Source organism: Perognathus longimembris, chromosome 21 (assembly GCF_023159225.1).
Source record: "Perognathus longimembris pacificus isolate PPM17 chromosome 21, ASM2315922v1, whole genome shotgun sequence".
Lineage (NCBI taxonomy): Eukaryota > Metazoa > Chordata > Mammalia > Rodentia > Heteromyidae > Perognathus > Perognathus longimembris.
The window spans coordinates 14154121-14159720 of NC_063181.1; positions in this window are offsets into that span (position 1 = coordinate 14154121).

Genomic DNA, 5600 nt, shown 5'->3' on the forward strand with positions numbered 1-5600 from the left:
AAGTTTCTTTTTCTTTTAACACAATCATAAAGAATTTTCTGTGGGGCATTATAAACATCATGATACGGTGATTTCTACATTCCATGAATTTATTTAACCATCTCATATATTAATAGTTTATGTTGTTTCCAGTTGTTTGATATGATAAGTAATGTTGAAGTAAGATTCTCTCACATATATCCTCAGAATAAGATAAAATAAAGTCAAAGGCTATGATTTAATTATCCAGGAAATATTTTAAATTGGAAATGTGTTCGTGTGTGAATGTTTCCTATGCACATAAACTAGTAAATCACTTATAAATGATTCTTAACCAGATACTCCTTGCTACTATAATCTGAGCTATTCAGGACTCTGTGATCACAAAGATCAAAACTCAAAGCCATCCCAAGCAGAAAAATCTATTAGACTCCATCTCCAAAATAACCAGAAAAGGTTTAGCCAAGCAGGAGGTGTAGCATCAAATGGCAGAGCTCCAATTCAGCAAGGAACCCTTGCAAGTATGGACTGGATCTGAGTTCAAACCTCAGTAGATCAGTCAATCAGTCGATCAATCAATCTAAATGTTTGCACATGCACAGAAAGGAGATAGCCTGGACTACAGGCTTCTCACTTGAGAGGTGTTGTATTCATAAGCTGCTTTGTTAAATGGCAACTCTTTTGTACAACTACTTAAGAAGAAGAAGAAGAAAAACAGAAGAAAAACAATGAGGATCATAGATCTGGAGTATACCAGTGCACCTGTACGGTTTGAAGCCTCCTAGTTGTGGAGTCATTTTTTAATCTAGTAAAAGATAAATTACGTGTATCTTTGTTTGTTTCTGTGGCACTATTTTTTTCAGTATCCTCTGGTCTGAAGCTTTTGGGTTTAGATTCCCAGGAGGAAAGCAGGAATGAAAAGATTCCTCCTTTGGGAATCTCCGAATGCTGTCTGAACTACACAAGTTTAGTTTTCCAACTAAAGGTACATGAGAGCAACTTTCTGATACCTCCAAGATCATCAGCATCTCCTTCTGAAAGAGTGTAGTTTTGGCCCACTCTGTTCTCTTTGCTTTAAATACATGTAACAGAAACTGATCGTTGCAGGAGACTTCCACCATGCCTGTTTTTCCACTTGTAATCACCATGCATTCTACTCGTAATTCATTAAGACTGTGTTAGAAAGACAAATGGTGACTTCTACCCACAAGATCAGACGAGAGAGGGAACTTTTTTTAAAAAGTGATAGTTGTTAGGTTCATAAATATAGTTCCTTCAACACTAAGTGGCTCTAATACCTAAGACCCCAGCTCACACCCAGGGCTACTCCCAGTTCAATTGCTGGAACTCCTGAGTGTGGCATGCTGCTGAAACATGAGTTCAGCTACCAAATATAGCCCAGAGGAGGATATCCCAGTTGCAGGATATAAAATAAACCCTCAAAAACCAATGGCCATTCTCTATGCTCATGACCCGAAGACCAAGGCTGAAATCAGGAAAGCAACTTCTTTTGCAATAGCCCTTAAAAACATAAAATACCTAGGAATAACCTTAACCAAAGAAATGAAAGACCTCTTTGATGAGAACTTTAAAAGCTTTAAAAATGAAATTAAGTCAGAACTAAGGAAATGGAAAAACCTCCCATGCTCCTGGATTGGGAGGATTAATATAATCAAAATGGCAATATTGCCAAAGGCTATCTACAAATTCAATGCAATACCCATTAATATCCCAACACCATTTTTTAATGAAATAGAGGAAGCAATCCAGAAATTCATATGGAACAATAAAAGACCTAGAATAGCAAAAACAATCCTAAGCAGAAAGAACAGTGCTGGAGGAATTACAATACCCAACTTCAAGCTGTATTATAAAGCTATAGTAATAAAAACAGCTTGGTATTGGCACCGGAACAGGCCTGAAGACCAATGGAACAGAATTGAAGACCCAGAAATGAACCCACAGAACTACGCCTACTTAATCTTTGATAAAGGAGCTAAAACAATAGTTTGGAAGAAAGATAGCCTCTTTAACAAATGGTGCTGGCAAAACTGGCTCACCACATGCAAAAAACTAAAACTAGATCCTTATATATCACCCTGCACCAAAATCAATTCCAAATGGATTAAAGACCTTGAAATCGAAACAGACACCCTGAAAACACTAAAGGAAGGAGTAGGAGAAACACTTGGGCTCCTTGGCGCAGGACGGAACTTCCTTAACAATGACCCAGAAAGGCTACAAATCAAAGAAAGGTTGGACAAATGGGACTGCATCAAACTGCAGAGCTTCTGACCGGCAAAGGACATAGCTCGCAAGATAAACAGAAAGCCCACAGACTGGGAGAAGATAATTACCGGCCATTCAACGGACAAAGGCCTCATATCTAAAATATATGCAGAACTAAAAAAATTACCTTCTTCCAAAACAAAACCGGAAAGAACCAACAGCCCCCTCATCAAGTGGGCTAAAGACTTACAAAGAGACTTCTCTGATGAGGAAATGAGAATGGCCAAGAGACATATGAAAAAGTGCTGTACATCACTGGCCATAAAAGAAATGCAAATCAAAACAACATTGAGATTCCATCTCACCCCAGTAAGAATGTCATATGTCAAGAAAACTAACAATAACAGTTGTTGGAGGGGATGTGGCCAAAAGGGAACCCTACTTCATTGTTGGTGGGAATGTAAACTGGTTCAGCCACTCTGGCAAACAGTATGAAGATTCCTCAGAAAGCTGAATATAGAACTCCCCTATGACCCAGCAGCCCCACTTTTGGGTATCTATCCAAAAGACCACAAACAAAATCACAGTAATGCCACCAGCACAACAATGTTCATCGCAGCACAATTTGTCATAGCGAGAATCTGGAACCAGCCCAGATGCCCCTCAGTAGACGAATGGATCAGGAAAATGTGGTACACATACACAATGGAATTTTACCCCTCTATCAGAAAGAATGACATTGCCCCATTTGTAAGGAAATGGAAGGACTTGGAAAAAATTATACTAAGTGAAGTGAGCCAGACCCAAAGAAACATGGACTCTATGGTCTCCCTTATTGGGAATAATTAGTACAGGTTTAGGCAAGTCATAGCAGAGGATCACAAGAGCCCAATAGCTATACCCTTATGAACACATAAGATGATGCTAAGTGAAATGAACTCCATGTTATGGAAACAATTGTTATATCACAGTTGTAACTACTTTCAACGTCCCATCTATAGCTGTAGCTTCTATTATTGATGATCCTCTTGTATCCCCTTCCTGTGGTTGTACCTACACTATCTCTGTAATCTTACCTGAGTATATTGGAAACCGTGTATACTGGTATTAGAAGTAGGAAATTGAAAGGGAATACCAAAATTGAGAGACACAGGGTTAAAAAAGACAAACAACTACAAAAGCAATACTTGCAAAACTGTTTGGTGTAAGTGAACTGAACACCTCAGGAGGAGAAAGGGAAAGGGGGAGGTGGGAGGGGGTATGAGTGACAAGGTAACAAACAGTACAAGTAATGTATCCAATGCCTAACATATGAAACTGTAACCTCTCTGTACATCAGTTTGATAATAAAAATTTGAAAAATAAATAAAATAAACTACCAAAATGCTGGAAATGGAGCTGTGGCTCAAGTAGTAAAACATGCTAGCCTTGAGCAAACAGAAGCTCAGGGACAGCATCCAGGCCATGAGTTCAAGCTCCAGGACCAGTGAAGAAACAAAGAGAGAAGGAGAGAGGGAGAAAGAGAGAAAAAGAGACAATGAAAGAGGGAAAGAGCAAAGAATGGACAAATGGAACTATATCAAAACTACACACAAAATCACAGCTTGGGATTCTTCAGTGGACAAAAGGTTAATAACCAAAATGAACAAAAAGCCCAAAAGACGGCAAATAAATAAAGAAGAAGCCCAGTCAATAAATGGACAAATGAACTGAGCAGAGAGTCATCAGAAGAAGAAATGCAAATAGCTTCTCGATGCATGGAGAAATGTTTAATACCCTTATCTATAGAGGAAATGCAAATCAAAACTTCACAAAGATTCCATCTCACCCCAGTCAGAATAGCAATCATCATTTATCAAGGAAACAAACACATACTGGTGAGAATGAGGAAGGAAAAGGATCCAGATGATGAGGACTTATTTAGAATAAACTACTGAAAATACACTTTAGAATCTGAAAACCATAGTATATGTTTTACCCTGCAGATGAACACACACTAGGCCTACAAACAAAGTAATTCCTGACTTAAACAGTTAAAAGTTTTCTAAGAATGCTAAGGTTCATATTAGTATGCCTCTATTTTTGATGTCTGAAACAGTACATACATCGTTTCTAAAATATCCTCATACTTTCATAAATACCCTAGCTCATCTCTAAATCAGAATAATTGTCTTTATGCCACAGATTTGTTGTGAAATTCAAATGATAAAATACATATATTATGGTGTCAAAATGGGTTGCTCTTTTGTAGAATCCCACATGTAAAGATAATTGATGATGAATTTATGTAATTTAAAAAAAAACATTATCTTGTTACTGCTATTGTCAAGGTGAAGTACAGAGAGATTACAGTAATATATGACAGGTAATGAGTACATTTCTTTTTGGACAATGTCATTCCTTCCCTTGCTCTCTCCAGTTTTTCCCTCCTGTTTTTACCCACAAGTTGTGTAGTTCATTTTCAACATAGTGTCTAGTGAGTGTCACTGCTGCACTTATTCACCCTTTGCACCTCCATTTCTGTGGCCCCACTTGTCCTCCCAAGGACAGATAAATGAACAAGCAAGACAGAAAGAAAACAAAACAACAAAAAGGGGGGACCTCTTGTTTCCATTTCCTGGGGTTATTTTATATGATCAGAATTTTTAATTAAAAGAGCATTGTTGGAAATGATGAGGACTTTTACTAACCAAACTGTCAAACAAATACTTCTTGGACAGTACCAGGCCAAATGACTAATCAGGGACCCCTGACTACTTCGCCCCTTTACAGCATGAAGTAGCTCCAGAAGAAACAACCTCTGCCCACACTCCTGGCCTGGTACCCCTCCTCTGTTATTAATAAACAACAAATGGGGGAATGTTAGCATTTCCCTAGCCTCAGGTCCTCAGGTCCTCCCACTAGCCCCCAGATCCACCCATACCTAATGAGCCACTCTTACTCACTACCTACCTACTTCCCCTTTACCCCCAGAGAGAGAAGCTGCCACCTGGATAAGGGGCAGACGCCATGTAGCTCCCTCTCCTGTGGGAACTATGGCCCCACTAGTAAACCTCCTTATAAACCTTCAAAAAAAAAAGAGCATTGTAAACTCAACTTTTCTACATTAATTAGCTGCCCAGTTATAAAGCCCAATAATAAGACAACTTAGAATATTTAAGAGAGAAGAGCTTCTGTTTGTAAGACTTCTTCATTCCTAAGTGCAAACCACAAAGCAAGCAAGCAAACTAGTTCAAAGTTGTGGGTGATGGAAAGCATTTAGAGCTGGAAAAAAGGAACAAGCCACTGTCCTATCTATGGCTGACGGATGCCGTCTGTCTCTCTGGAAGCTCTTTTCCAGTAGCATACTTTGCAGCCAAACCTGTGCCATCCTCATCTTCACCCAGGGACAA